This window comes from Podarcis raffonei, chromosome 1 (genome assembly GCF_027172205.1).
Source record: "Podarcis raffonei isolate rPodRaf1 chromosome 1, rPodRaf1.pri, whole genome shotgun sequence".
Lineage (NCBI taxonomy): Eukaryota > Metazoa > Chordata > Lepidosauria > Squamata > Lacertidae > Podarcis > Podarcis raffonei.
Window position 1 is genome coordinate 76,844,795 of NC_070602.1, and position 16,325 is coordinate 76,861,119.

A 16,325-nucleotide genomic window follows, 5' to 3' on the forward strand; every position below is an offset into this window, starting at 1 on the left:
GGGCAAGGGGGCACATAAAGATGTTTAAAAGCATCGGGGAAAGGATTGCGCCCTGTGGCACTCCACACACCAAGGGGTGCCGCAACGACATCTCCTTCCCTAGCGCTACCCTCTGTTCCCAACCTGAGATAAAGGAACGCAGCCATTGTCGGACTGTGCCCTGAATCCCCATGTCGGCAAGGCAAGTGGTCCAAAAGATCATGATCAACCATGTTGAAGGCTGCTGACAAGTCTAAAAGAATCAGCAGTCCCGACCCGCCTCGGTCCAGTTGTCTACGGAAACAGACGGTACAGACGGTCTCCCCAGCAGATCATAAGTTGGGCTATTTCTACTTCAGATACTTGAGACCCAAGGCATTCAGGGCTAAGTAAGTTAGCAAGACAACATTTAACTGGGCCCCAATAGCATATAGGCAGCCAACACAGTACAGTGGTACCTTGGTTCTCAAACGCCTTGGTACTCAAACAACTTGGAACCCAAACCCTGCAAACCTGGAAGTGTTCCGGTTTGCGAACTTTTTTCGGAAGCTGAACATGCTCCATTTTGAGTGTTATGCTTCTGATTTGAGTGCCACACTTCCGTTTTGAGTGTTATTCTGAGGTCTGTCAATTTTTGCTATTTATTTTGCATTTTGTTTTTGCTGCTCTTTTTGTTTTGTTTTTGTGACTGTGTGGAACCCAGTTCAGCTCCTGATTGACTGATTGTGTGTCTGCAGTACATCGTTTATTGCTTTCATTTTATGGATCAGTGCTCTCATTAGTAAAATTCATGTTAAATTGCTGTTTTACGGATTGTTTTTAGAAGTCTGGAAGGAATTAATCCATTTTACATTACTTTCTATGGGAAAGTGCACCATGGTTTTGGAACACTTTGGTTTTGGAACGGACTTCCGGAACGGATAAAGTTTGAGAACCAAGGTGCCACTGTACACTCAGAAGCAGTATTATGTGGTTATGAATGTGGCAAACTGGGTCACTTGTTTACAACCCTACCAGCCGCATCCTGCAGCTTCCAGAACACTTTCCCAGGTAGTCTGGTGCTGACCACAGTGCACCAATCTAGATCAGAGGTCACTGGAGCATGGGGTAACTGATCCTAACCTGTCCAGTCCGTAAATTACCATAAGTAGTGCACGAGAACTTAAGTCACTTATATTAGCCATGCAAATTTTTAAAGTCCATAAACTGGGCTTGTAATGCAGCCTGATGTACACTAGGTGGAAGCAACACAGCTCCAGATTTTATACGTGCGAAGAAAATGGAACCTTGCCTGAGCCAGGCTGGTTTCTTGGCCAAGACAACCCCATCAATCAGTCTGCAATAAAGAACGTAAAGTATTTTAGCCCCAAGATAAGACCTGAGCAGATTAGACTCTTTCTCTCCTTCCTTTAACTCACAGGCTGAACTGTGCTTGGCAACTGCTTCTTGAAAAGCTATACCAAATTAAAGGGGGAGAGGAGAGGAGAATTAACCCTTTTGCTGCTGTAACTGATGAAGCTGTGGGAACAACATGCAAAAAAAAACAAGTGTTGCAGCTTATTTTTAAAAGAGATCAGCAATACTTTATAGACCACAGTAAAATGTTTAAAAAATTAGGTGTTTGTGGTGCTTGAAACAGTAATGTTGCTCTGGTATGCATGTGTAAGATGAGTCATCTTCAGTGTTTTTAGACATAAATTCACCTTTAACCCAAGCATGCACTTTGGGATCCATTTCTTTATCGCCCCCTGCATATTTGACCTGCCAGCTGAAAACCAGTGCTCTACCTAGATCAACTAGTGCAACTCCTCGCTCTGTGCAGGAAACTCGGCACTAGAGACACCCCCAAAGGTGAGTGGGGAGGTTTTATCACCCCTCTCCCCATGGTACTTAGACCTCCTACGCAATGAGCCACAGGTGGCTGCTCTCAGCTTTTCTCAATGTGCAAAATGGGGAAGAAGAAAAGACGGAGAGAGGAATTGAAAGAAAATGCCCTTGAACACATGGCTTTTGAGGAAAGCATTCCTCAGTATAAAAGCCAATACAAAATGGGTCCACCGCATGTTTTTCTTGTTCTACATTGATACTGACAGCGTGCTGTAGATTCCAGGGAATCCACTGGCCTGATATGGGTTTGTGTGGAAGTCTGGTATTCTCCTGCATTGATGATCTTAAGCACAGTTGCTGGTCACATTATTTAAATCATGAAATTTGTTGCATCTTTTTGTATGGAATTGTATGTTAGCATGCAGTCTGTTTCTCTTACTCTTGTCTAAAGAAGGGGAGAAAATAATTCATTTTTGTTTTGAACAGGAAACCTTGGTAACAGCCTGATGTTGGCTGAACATGAATTATTCCTTTACATAATTTTTTTTAACCCAGATAAAAAGAGATGTGAAACTTCTGTCCTACAGGCAGCTATCTGAGTTAGCTGCTTTTAGCAGCATGGGCTGCAGTCCTAATCCCACTAACCTGGGAGTAAACTCAATTGAATTCAATAGGATTTCCTTTAAAAAAAAATCCCAAAAAATTTGATAACAACATTTTACATTCCACTGTATATCAAATTCATCTTGTTTGACTTCCTCCCCGCCCCCACCCTTGCTTCCAAATTCAATCAGTCATAATCTTGCATATCATTATTTTTCCTCTATAAATTTCAAACCTTATTAATAAATAAATTGTTCAAATTTATCCCGTCATAAATGTTACAACAACCCTGCTAATGTTTTAACATATTTACAGTGTTCTTTAACATATTCTATAAATTTTATTCAATCTTGTGTAAATTTCTTCTCGTCTTGTTGCCTGATCTTCACAGGAAGTTTTGCCATTTTGGCATAGTATCTTCTTCGTTATCCATTCTTGCTTCGTCGGTGTACCTTCTTTCCACTTTTGGGCAAACAACATTCTAGCGGCCGTGGTAGCATACATAAACAGTCTCTTTAGAGTCCTTGATATCTCTTCCCCCACTATTCCGAGCAAAAAGGTTTCTGTTTTTTTATGAAAGGTTATCTTAAACATTTTTAACTCATTATAAATCATTTCCCATAAGTCTTTTGCCCTTCTACAAGTCCACCACATATGCATAAAGGTACCATCATTATCTTTACATTTCTAACATGTTTTGGTGCAATTTTTATACATCTTTGCAATCTTAACTAGGGTTAGGTACCAATGGCACATCATTTTCTTATAGTTTTCCTTTAACGAACTACATGCAGTAAATTTTAGATCCTTCTTCCACAGCTTTCCCATGACCCGAGTGGGACATTATGTCCTTGAGTGGGATATTATTGCCCATTTTACCATTACATCTTTAACTTGTTCATCTTTTGTTTCTCATTCCTATAGTAGTTTATACATTTTTGTTAATAATTTTTCATTATTTTCCAACAAATCTTTTTCAAACCTTGAGAATTCCTTCCGAAAGCTGAATTCAATAGGATTTCCTTCTGAGTAGTGCTGGGGAAGAAATTCAATTCAGTTCCTGTTGTAAGGTGAACCCACTGAATCCATACTTTCCAAAGCAAGACAAGAACAAAAATGCAGCCATCCTTCTAAAAGCACACTTTCCTGAATTTTGCAGCGTAGTTCCCCAATCAATATGCTCAAAAAATGCACATGCAGCAGTAAAGAATTGGGATGCAACCCATATAACAATATTGTGGGTTCCTAGGAAGCAAAACATTGCCCCATTCCCTGTTTAGAAGGCTCTCCCTTACAGCCACACTGCTTCCTGCTTCACACAACAGAATGGTTCTCAAGCTACTGAACTAGAATACAAAACTAGTGTCACTGTTGCGGTAAGGGAGGAGGGAGGGGTCCCCCACCCCATTCTCTTCAAAAATAATTGCCAAGCACAGTTGAAAAGCGCTTTCCTACATGACTTGAAATGTGATTTATCACCTGCAAACAGCAATGTTCTTACTGTACCAGTGAGAGCTGCAGGTGTAAGAGCAGAGTCAGCAGTGTGGTGGTGCTAGGAAAGAGGTTTGATTCTTCTAACTCTAAACAATGTTCTCTTATGGTCAAAGAGCATGAATTTTTGCCTGCACATATATCTGTCAAGGATGTGATACATGCAAGCTAATTGGCTAATAGCCCGTTGCTTCATTATGGGGGGAAATTGGTGAAGTGTAACAGTGTGCCCTGATTTCAAAGAAATTGCCTCACACTTTGATGTAGTATGGCCTATCTGCTCCTATTGCTGTGCAATCATTAATGTACCCACATTGCTTTCTGCTGAGTGGTTTTTCTCTGCATTTTCAAAATGTGTATTCCTGTTGTGAGCCTCATCCTACTTTTCCTACTCAAGCTCTTCTTGTCTCTTGCATTGTGCAAAATAATTCATTGTCTTCCCTGTTTGTTGTTGTTGTTTAGTCGTTTAGTGATGTCCGACTCTTCGTGACCCCATGGACCAGAGCACGCCAGGCACTCCTGTCTTCCACTGCCTCCCGCAGTTTTTTTTTTAAATAATATTTATTAAAGGTTTAAAGATTACAGGAAACAAGAATGAAAAAATGAAAAATTAAATACATAAGAAAAAAACAGCAAAAAACAATACAGTAAAACAGAAAAAAGAAAAACAAAAGCATTTAAAAACACATCCAATATTTCCATATCTTTATCTTTCATTTACTTGTTTCAGCAAATCCTTTCCATCTTACTCAATTTTTGTTCCATAATTTATCTTAACCAATCTAACCTTAAATTTTCCACTTTGACCCATTAACAATCTATTTTTACTTAATTCTTTATAATCTTTCTGCTAAAGCCATGTAACTTCATTCCAGCATCCTTCTAACATTCCTTAATTTTACAGTATTTCTGTAAATAAACTTTAAATTTTTTCCAATCTTCTTCCACCGACTCTTCTCCCTGGTCTCGGATTCTGCCAGTCATTTCCCACTGCCTCCCGCAGTTTGGTCAAACTCATGTTGGTAGCTTCGAGAACACTGTCCAACCATCTCATCCTCTGTCGTCCCCTTCTCCTTGTGCCCTCCATCTTTCCCAACATCAGGGTCTTTTCCAGGGAGTCTTCCCTGTTTATTCATCTTAAATATCCCCCCTCCAAAATCTATCTGCAAAACAGTTTTGCGTCTCAAAATCTCTCTGCTGAATTATCTAATGTAAATCCTAGGCAGTGAGCAAGGCTAAAGTTTTGTCTTCACTAAAAAGAAAATGCCCACATTCTTAAAAACAAACAGAATAATTCTTTATACATTGTTTTCAGAGGGAGGGAGGAAAAGCCCCATAGGCAGTATAATTTAATAGTTGGAGCTGCCAAGGACGATGTTTCATGGCAGGATGATAACTCATTAGGAGAGAATGCTGATGACACAGAATACTATTGCAGGAATATCTCTTATTTTTATAGCCCTGCCTCCTGATCCTTACTCTTTCACCCTTTTTGAATATCAAAGCAGCCAAAATATTTGCTCCTCTTCCTCATTTAAGTGTGCAGGCATACATGACACCTGACAGCTGTTCAAGTAACTGTCATACATGCTGCCCTGACCAGTCTAGCTTCTGTGTTAAAGAGGAAGTGGGTCTCTTTGAATGGCTTCCTTTCAAGCAAAAAGGCAGTTTCCAAGCTGGAGCCTGTATGCCTTTGATATTTGCTTAAAAATTATTCCCCTCCCCTTCTTCTTGCTTGCCCTCAGATTTTGCAGACTAACGATGGAGACAAATGAGATTATGGCAGTGTGCACACTATAGACCTTTAAAGCATTCAAAACTCATTTTTCCACTGAAAGAATTCTGGGCACTGTGGTTTGCTAAGGGTTCTGGGAATTGTAACCCTGTGAGGAGTAAACTACAGTGCCCAGAATTCTTTCAGTGGAAAAATGTGCTTCAAACACACTTTAAAGGTATAGTGCATGCACAGCCTAAGTGAATATTAACATATATTTGTGGCTTCCCATCAATCTAAAACAGCAAGACGAATGAAAAGCAAACTAGTCTTTCTTTTTGGAAATTGTCCATATGCAAAATAGCACTGTTGTCCTGCCCCACATTCTTCAGAAGCCCAGGAGCTTTCCGGATGCTGCAATTTGTCCAGGTAATATTGTACATGACTGAACAATCCAGACATCTGTGTTCTCTATCTGCTCTCAAACTGCTAACACAAGTTCCTAGAAAACCACAACTGCCGTCTCAGGAAGTGGGACTGTGGAAGTTGGCTGTGCTTTGATGACACAGGCGCTTGGTGGATGGCACGTCACATGATGAAGCAGTGGTGCCTCCCTTGCCCGATCCATGCTGCAGAAAACTGAGTTACACAGTGTGTTTGTTTCCGCTAGAAATGTTATGCCCAAGAGGCCAGTTTGAGATGCTGTGTATATGTTAGGGGTAATGGAAGTTGAGTTGTTATAAAGTGCCTAACAATTGACCATTGTACATGTTAACTAAGTTGCATGGAGAATGTGTGCATCACCTGTCCATGAAGAGTGAATTGTGCACATTTCCCAATCAATATGCACAATATCCAATAAGTACTTGGGAATGTGCATATTTCTACTAGCCAATATGCATAAGCCCCAACAAGTGCTGGGGTACGTGAGTATCTTGAGTGAATTTTGTACATTCTTTTGCCAATATGCATAATCGCCAATGTGCGTATCTCCAATGCATTTTATGCACTTTCTGAGCAATATGCACATTCTCTGGGCAATATGCATAGTTGCCAAGAAACACACCCTTGTTTTCTCTCTTTAGTTCAGAAGTGTGCAATCTGTGCATGCACACACACAATCTCAGCTGTGGGCATAAGATGGTTATCTAGGGGGGGAAAGGCAGTCTTGAAAGTGGGGTATTTAGGCTGAATCCTGACTTCACTTACCTGGGAGTAAGCCCCATTTAATTAATTAGGAGGATTTACTTCTGAGTATACATAGATTGCCTTCTACCTGACCTTTAGATTCTCCAGGATCCCAGGTAACTGATTGATGCACGCAGACTAATCTTATGCATAAAGTTATTTCCACTGATTTCAAGGGGACTTGCTCCCAAATGAGTGCCCATATGATTGTAGGCTTATTCCCTACCTTTTTGCAAACAACGTCTTATTTTCTTAATACGTTGCTAGCAAGGGGGAAACCAAAAGAATTCCGAAAAATAAGGGCGATCTTTATGCAAAGCGTCGATTAGGAAGCCCAAAGTTTCTCCCTAACTTTGCTTTCCCCCGCCCCCTCGGCGAGATTTTTTATTTCTCTCGTGTGTGATTTTCGCAGGCTGCGAAATCTGACCTCATCCGCAAACGGGCGTGTCGTGACGTCAGCGGGCGGCCCCCTCCCGCTTCTGACAGCAGCAAGCAGCGCTGGACCGGTGATGGGAGCAGCGACGCGGACTTATAAAAAATATTGGGGGGGCCCGGGAAAGCTCATGAATAATAAATAAGCTCATGAATATGCAAATAAAGTGGCGCCGCCTCCTCGTGAGCGAATAGGGGAGAGCGTGCTGCGCCTATTAATCAGCTCCAAAGGAAATTGGGTGGAGCTTTTGCTCGGGAGGGAGGGCAGGAGGCATGCAGCCCGCCCCCCCTGTGCATTTTGGGCTGGGGGAGGGGCGGCGATGGCGCTCTGCTGGAGGGGCGCCGGAGATTATTGGGGGGGCGGAGCCCCCCCAAACGAATTTTTGAGGGGGCTCGGGCCCCCTCAAGCCCCATGGAGTCGGCGCCTATGGATGGGAGGAGTGAGTAGTGTAGTAAGTCGGGGAGAGTTTTGACGCGGGCGCTTTCACGTGAGCCCTCCTGGGGCTGGAAACTATTGTGCGGAGCCCAGTGAGAGAGTGGCAGCAAGCGGGGAAAGTGGCTGCCATTGCGCGCAGCAGCCAGAGGCGGCGGTGCCGAGCTGGTGCTGGGAAAGAAACTGCACGGACATCCTGGTTTGTACCACTTAAAGGAACAGCCAGAGAGTCGAGGGAGGGAAAGAGCGAGCGAGCGAGGGAGCAGCCAGCCAGCCATAGACTCAGCCAGATCGGTGCTTTCCCGGCTGTTTCCCGACAGAGGCGGAGCGCCCGTACGGCTCGGTGAGTGCCCTTGGCTCCTTTTCGCCCCCTTCCCTTGCCGCTCTGGGATGCCAGATGGGCTGTGGGGATGTGGGGAGCGTCATCTGCCCCACGCTTCCTCACAAGCTTCCTCGCTCCAGCCCCAAGGGCGGGCGGATGAGCGCCTGGAATTGTTCCGCTGAGCGTTATTGGGAATGGTTTGCCAATGCAGCCGGGGTTGCAACCCTTCTCCGCCCTCCGTCCCTCCCTCCGTTGCATGGTGAGCTGGCGCGGCGCGGCCGGTTGCAACCCGGCAGGGATTAGCCTCCCACCTAGTGCGCGCGTGTCCTTTCCTCCTGCTCAAATGCAGAGCGAAACGGCAGGATTAAAGCCGCGGCGCCCGCAGGGAACTCCGCCGCGGACACTGAGCGGCGCGAGGAGGGCGTCTTCTCGGCCAACTCCACCCGGGAGATCCTGCTCTTCCTTCCTCCCTCCATCTCCAGCCCCCCACCCCCGAGGGAGTAGGGATCTGTTGCATCATGCCCCCTTTATCTTTACTACATCTCCACCCTTTCCCTTGGAGCAACCGGAAAGTTTGATTGGAGCCCAGCGTCCTCCTCAGCCATATGGGGAGCCCCGCTGCACCCCTCGGGAGCGTGGCCACGAACCCCTTCCTGTATCCTCCCCGTATCTGGCTGCGTTGCCTAGCCTGACTTTAGAGCACTGGGGCGGCTGGGAAGTGCCCGGAGCTCAATACTGAAGCGTTGGGGGCGTGTGAGGTCAATGGGGGGGAAGAAGAGGGCAGTTGCTCTGCGCGTGTCTGGGATGCTCCACGCTCTGGTCCTGCGTGGGCTTAACTTTTCCCTCAGCCCCGCCGCGGGGCTCCCTCTCGAGGCCACGCGCCAAAGCGGCCGCGTGACCTTTTCACCTGCTCGCCCCTCAGCCTCAGCTTGGCTTCCGATAGCGCGACCTTTGACTTAGCGTTTGAGGGGTGCTCCTTTATGAATGCTGCCAGTGACCCTGGGAACTTCGTGGCGGAAATATAAAGTAATACCACCTTGCTGCTGCTGCTGCTGCTGCTGCTGTTTCAACCCAGTGAAAATGCAGGGACTCTTGTGGCCCTTCCCTCTCCTTGGGTGGCTTAAAGTGTTTTTAAGCATCTTGGTGCCCAGCGGTTTGATGTGGATCCTGGACTGGGCAAATGCCTTCTAGATTCCCACTCCCCTTGCAGAAGCAGTGCCTGCCCTCCAACCTTGTTCTCCAGCAGGGCAGCCTCTTGTTGTGCCGCCTCCTACATGCTGGAAGCAGCGTGGCAGATTCTCAGGCCAAAGTCTCCACCTCCTCTGAGGGAAGCCTCAGCCTGCCAGCACCAATCAAGCTGCATGAAGCTTCTCTCTCTCTCTCTGTGTGTGTGTGTGTGTGTGTGTGTGTGTGTGTGTATGTATGTGTATCTGTCTATCCATGTGTGTATCTATCTATGTACACACACACACACACACACACACACACACACACACTTTTTTTAAAAAAAATATTTATTAAGGTTTTGGAAGATTACAAAATTGAAAAAAAAGAAAAGAAAAAAAATGCAAAAACACAGAAAAGTAAAAACAATTAAGACAGGGGGGGGAAACAAATCAATCCTTCCATCACTTATCTTTCATTTGCTTGTTTCCTTGACCTCCTCACACCTCCCTTTTTTGTATTCTAGTTCAGTTAGCTATTTCAGCAAATCCTTTCCCTCTTTATTTTTATCCTAATAATTTATCTTAATATAATGTAACTCTACATTCTCACCAATTAACAATCTATTTTTTCTTAATCTTTTATAACATTTCTGCTAAAACCACGTAACTTCATTCCAACATCCTTCTAACATTCCAGCTGATATACAGAATCAGAGGTGACCACAGTATGTTGACAAAGGACAAATTTGTCATCGTCGACAAATCTCCACATATCCTGAAGGACTGAATCTGCTCACTTAGCTTGATTTCAGCGCTATAGGCCTGAGTGGTTTGTAACTGATCTCCCTGTCAGTATATAAAAATGGTGTGAGCCTTGTGGTAGGTTAACTCCGAATATTAAGGCAGGATTGTGCACAGGGTCTCAGACTCATCATCCAAAGCTTTTGTTGGGATCCACTGATAAAGGCTCCTTTTCCTAGCCTGCTGCTTGTGAAAAGAGTATTGCCGCCCTAAGCAGCACTTGGGTTCAGCCACAGGGTTCAGCTGCCTTCCATCCTATCCAAATGGGCATTCTCAGGGTGATTTTCCAAAAATGTGTCCATGAAAAACAGGCCTCTGAAAGCTATGCAATATGTTTGCTTTGGTGTGTGTGTGTGTGTTTGTTTTAAATTTGCTTACATTTTCTAGCATAGGCTTGGCACTGGATTACCATGCCGGAGATTAGAATTTGATCTTCACTCTGCAGCTCCTCTGCCATATATGACCTTGGGTCTCCCATCTGATTGGGTGTTGCCATTCTCTTGGCTTGCTTTGATTTGAGCTCCTGCAGCACCTAGCACAAAAAGAGGTTGGTCAATTATCTGGCTTCTGCTCAGCCATGGGGTAGCTGCAGTGAATGTGATGCTCAGAGACTTTGTAGACAGATGGCTGGGTTTTTAGTTATAATTTTTAAACAAGGCAGTATCCTTGCCATAGGCCATTCATTAACATGAAGCAATGAATAATACATAAGTCGCCACATCTTTCTTAGAGAGGGGCCTGATGTGATGAACTCATTTCTCTAGCTTTATGCTTTCCTTATCAACTTATCTTGGCAGCATAGAAAAGAAAACACACATAGAAGCTTCCTAATATAGTTGTTCAAAAGAAAATCAATTTATGCATTTATTCCATTTATTTAACATTGTCTGTCCTGCACAGAGCTTTGAGTGGCGTATTTGGGAGTCATTCCACACACCCCTTCCATATTTTATCCATGCAGCAGCCCTTTGAGATAGGTTAGGGTGAAATGGTAACTTATCCAAGGTCACTAACTGATTATGATGGCTGAGTGGGGATTTGAATCCAGGTCTTTCTAATCTGTATCTGGCATTGTGGCCCAGGTTTCTTCCTCTGAGCTGTTGAGCCACTTCCATGTTTCTAGCCATGTATTTCTTCCTTCTTTAGGATTATTACCCCATAAACACCAAGAAATACAGCTTCCTCCACTGGTTTCTCTCTGGGCTGAAAAAAGTGTAGCCCATTGAATTTAGTTCTATGCTGTATCTGTTAATATATGAAACTTTGAAAGTTCAATGTACAGTAAGACTAGGGAGACGTGCATGTGTTTTTACAAAAACAAACCACTGCTACTTGAAGATCCCATGAATCTCTGTAATCCAGTGAAGGAAATGGTTTGTGTACATCTGAGTTTCCAGTGTATGCCCAAGCATAGGCTTCCTAGGTGTGATTGTTGGTAGGCTACTATCCCTTGGTCCCAATTTCTCATCTGCGAAATGTAAATAACAGCAACCTTCGCCTCTCAGGACTGCAGAAGAACTAAATATTCAAGACCATAAAGCAGGGTCACCTGCTGCTGCTGGACTACAACTCCCGTCATCCCTAGCTAGCAGGAGCAGTGGTCAGGGATGATGGGAATTGTAGTCCAAAAACAGCTGGGGACCCAAGTTTGGGGAACAATGCTGTACAGTATTTCCCATGCTGCCACCACAATCCTAAATATGCTGTTCTTTGCATTAATGGAGAAAGTGTGCTAAGGAACAAGGTGCTGTATGAATACTGTAGTTACTAATAGATCTGAACCAGCATAATCAAACAGAGAGTAGGGATCAATCTAAACATTGTTTTACTTACTTGAAAAATGCTTTCCTAAGGCAACCACACACAAAGCAAAGATAGTAAAGTTAATTACAAATGTGATTGCTCCAATGGGAAAGTTCATTTGCTTGCAAATCCTGGGATTTTGTGCAATACTGGCCTTCTATACATAATCACTAAAGGAGAACTCTGACTTCAAACTCTCTTAAAAGTTGGGTACATGCAGTTAGAGTGTGCAGAGGCACTGATTTTGAGATATGTGTGGTGGGTTTTTCCAAAGTACATTAGTTTATATAATCCCTTTTCCTGGAGAGCATTGCACAATATTGCACTTTAAAGGAGGCCAAGCAAAGGGGGGATGTTTGAGCTGAAAAATGAAAAAGCTAAGTAAGAACCATGGTACAGAACTGCAAATAAAATAAAGTAAAATAAAATAAAAAATAAAACAAACCATTGAAACCAAGAATGCACAGCATGGCTGAAATTGCAGATGCTACCAAATGTCAAATAAAATGCAGGCTGTAGTGGTATTGGATAAATAGCACTTTGATGAGGGAATTGTCCTAAGTAAATGGCATTTAATTTAAGCACTAGTCATAGATGACAAGATGCTGTGTGCATTAAAAGAGGATTAGGTAAATCAACGTAGAACCAAAAGGTCTACCAGAAGGGGGAAGCCCCCCTCCTCTGCACCCAGTTTTGAAATGAAGCAGGTTGCTGTTGCAGGAGGGACAGAGCTCTCCACCTCTTCTCTACCAAACCGCCAACGGGCTGGCAACATAGGCAGGCCTATTTACCAGGCTTTATTAATAGAGCTCCATTTTGACCTTGATATCAGGCTACATCTTCACATGCAGCAGAATGAGGTGGGAATGAGATGGTAGAATGGGCTGTGCTATGTCAGATTGTATGTGGCAAAATCACGCTGTGAATGTTCCCCTATGTCAAATTCCCCTGCAAATAGAAGGCTAGCATGGCAGGGAGAGGGTTGGGCTTGAATCTTCCTCCCTAAGCTGCTATTTTTTAATATTTGCAAGGAGATTTCTATGGTTTTTAAGATTCAGTATTTTATTTATTTACAGCACTCATATCCCACCCCCTCCTCTAAGGAGCTCAAGGTGACATGCATGGTTCGTTGCCTTCCTTCCCATTTTATCCATGTCAGGGAGGTTAGGCTGAATGACTGTGACTGGCCCAGGGTCACCTAATGAGTTTCATGGTTGAGTGAAGATTTGAACCCGGGTCCTAGTCCAACACACTAAGCACTACAGCACCACTGGCTTTTTACCACTATATTCCACTACTGCAAGTAAAGAGGTACCTTGGTTTACAAACTTAATCCGTTCTGGAAGTCTGTTCTTAAACCAAAGCATTCTTTCCCATAGCAGCGTGGGATTCAATTTACAAATGGCACACACTCAACAGGAAGCGGAACATGTTCTGCTTCCAAGGCAAAATTCACAAACCAAAACACCTACTTCCGGGTTTGCAGCGTTCTTAATCCAAGTTGTTCATAAATTAAGCTGTTCTTAAAACAAGGTACCACTGTAGTCTGAAGTGGTCCTGTCTATTCTGCCTCTAGACTCCACCACCTCATTTGTCCATATATCTAGACCCAACCTTAACATATTTCAGGCAAGATGAATGATAGACCATTCATACAATAATTTTGCCTCCCAGTTTCGCACCGTCCTTCTATCCAGAGAATTGATTGCCAAAGTATTAAGTAAAAGCAGATGCCTCTCCATAATGCAAGCAAGCAGACATGCTGGAATGCTGTTTAATCATGCAAATTAATACCATTGGATTAGATCAGGCATGGCCAAACTTGGCCCTTCAGATGTTTCGGAACTACAACTCCCATAATCCCTAGCTAACAGGACCAGTGGTCAGGGATGATGGGAATTGTAGTCCCAAAACATCTGGAGGGCCAAGTATGCCCATGCCTGGATTAGATGTTGATGAGGTGTACATAGATTTCAGGGGAAGCTACACAGTTGCTGTAAAGGCATTACAGTTTTTTCAAAGCCCCACCCCGAACATGCAGATTCCTTGATTTTATTTAGTTCCTTGTAACGTGCTCCTTTATGTTGCAGTGTTGATGTGCTATTGATTTGGCGGAGTACGTTTGGTAACTCTTTCTTTTTTAATACTAGCATTTTACTGCAGCGTTAGGCTGCCACAGGAAGTGCACATTGAGGGCAGCATATACAGTTCACTTCACACAGTCATGTGAGATGTGGGTGTATAAGAAAGAGGAGAAAACTGTTTTAAGGGCACCCAGGGAACTTTATGACTGAATGAGCATTTGAACTCCGGTCTCCCCCACCTAACACCCTAACCACCATATCCCTTTACGCTAAGAACAAAGCCCTATGGAAGCGATAGACAACCTGTGGCCCTCTGGCCCCAGCCAGCATGGTCAGTGGTCAGGGATGATGGGAATTGTGGTTCATTAGAACTTGGAAGACCACAGGTTTCATAGCCCTTCCTTGTGGTCTGCTATCCTAGTCTAAGAGTCAGAAGGAGGGGAGGATGACACAGTACTAGTACAAAATTATCAGCATGGCTTTGCATCAGAGTTACACTGGTGCAGCACTTGGGACCAATGGACCTGTGTTAAATGATGCCGCTGCGCCATCATGAGTGGCTCTAGATGAGTCAGATGTGGGTATAAACAGCAGGAGGGGATTGAAGGGGGTGGGCTATACTTGTGCTTTTCCATGTGGATCATACAGCAAATTAAAAACAGGGCAGATTACAACCACAGGAACAGGGTGGGCTTTGAAAACACACATCTCAGGTGTCAAAGGCCAGGGTAAAGAGGTGCGTCTTCAGCACACATGCAGGCCCCCCACTCACAATTTGCAAGGAGAGAGAGAGAGATCAAAATATTTCAGATAGGTTTCTTGACCTGCCAAACAATACTGATGGGCTTTGTAAGGTTAATCAGAAACCTAAAAACAAAATAAAACAAATCAAAACAAAAGAACAAACAAACAAAAACACCCACCACTTATAAAAAACAAATAAAGGTGGGGAGGGAAGTTGGGAGGATATGGGGTTATATCCAACTAGATTCTTTTCCAAGTACACTCATAAAAATTAATGGACCTTAAATTTGCCATGCCCATTAATTTCAGTGGATCTACCAAAATAGGCTACAACTGATACCCTGATTCTGATAATATTGCATGAACTTCCATCTCTTTTCAAGTTGGTACACCAAAGATTCTGTTCCCTTTTGCAGACATGGAAGAGGGAGATGATCTTTTGTCCCCTTTCAATTACTTATATAACATTTCAGCATTACTACAGAAGAAACGTGCTAGACGGTAATGAGTAAAGGTATCTGTACTTTTTATAACCAAGCTCACAAATTTATGTACATCACTTCAATTTTCAGCTTGCTGGAAAGATCTGTTGGAGTAGTTAAGGGTTGGGGAATCTGTGGCTTGTAGATCAGGGCTTCTCAAACTTTCCATCCCCATGGCCCACTTGAGACAGCTGAGGCCAACCAGTCATAAAAGGTTGGGGCAGAGCCAGACACAAAATGGTGACAGTTTTTGGCATAATTGATTGACACTTACTGACATCACTTTCTACCGATGTCTTATCCATTCTTTGCCATCATTTGCCATCCATCATTTTCCTTGTGGCAATGAGTTCCATGGTTCTACTTTCACCAAGCAGAGTGCAGACATTGACTCAGATGTAGTTACCCGATTTTAGGCAGAATTTGCTGATCCAGAGGCTGCTACCACATATGCCACCCTTCACCAAACAGATGCCCCCCAGCTGTTTTGGACTAAAACTCCCATCAGACCAGCTAGCACAGCTGTGTTGGATGAGACTGATGGGAGTTGTAGCCCAAAACAGCTGGAGGGCACCAGCTTGGTGAAGGTTGGTATATGCACAAGCATCTTGGATTGAGTTAAAGGCCTGAGGGCTTTTACATTTTGCATTTTGATTCATTTTAATATCTCAGATTAGAGCAATGACATTTCATACTGAGTCATGACATCCTCTTTAATCATTCTGTTTTTGGTGGGTGCTTCTGCCTCTCCAGAAACAGCTCCATATGGCTGTGTGATGATGATTCATCCCAAGCTTTTGTCTAGCAGGATTCTGTGCATCCTGCATCTGTGAATCTAGCTGTGGTGTGTTTATCACGAATTCTTTGCTCTAAGTCTCCATATATCATTTGGCTTTAAAGGAAAAGAAGAAAAAGGGGGAAGCACCCACTATCTCCTTCGGATATTACTTTTTAGGCAGAGCAGTCCTATATCCCATTTATGTTTGTCCCAAACTTCCTAGTGTTTTTCATTCTCTCTCTCTCTTTGCCTGTCATTTCCTTGATTCTCGATGTCATGGTATGCAACTGAAAAGTAGCTCTCTGTTCTCACAAGTTTCTACTGCAGTAAACAAACAGTTCTTTAATATGTCTGTGCACCGATTCTTCTCTGGTAGAGATCCTGAAGGATCTCTGTGCATATTTTCTGGAACTGTTATAATTCTCACTTCTGTTGTCATCTCTAAAGTTGAGAATACAAAACACATTCCCATTAAATA

The 16,325-nt window shown here is 43.6% G+C and overlaps 1 protein-coding gene across 1 annotated transcript in view; it reads left to right on the forward strand.

Moving 5' to 3' along the window:
* The first annotated feature begins 7,679 nt into the window (after nt 1-7,679).
* The window catches only part of SLC25A22 (solute carrier family 25 member 22), a 72,913-nt gene continuing 64,267 nt past the window's right edge, over nt 7,680-16,325 (forward strand). Inside the window, exon 1 of the mRNA XM_053394852.1 lies at nt 7,680-8,010. The gene's annotated coding sequence lies outside the window, so the exon portion shown is untranslated. The remainder of the gene's footprint in view (nt 8,011-16,325) is intronic.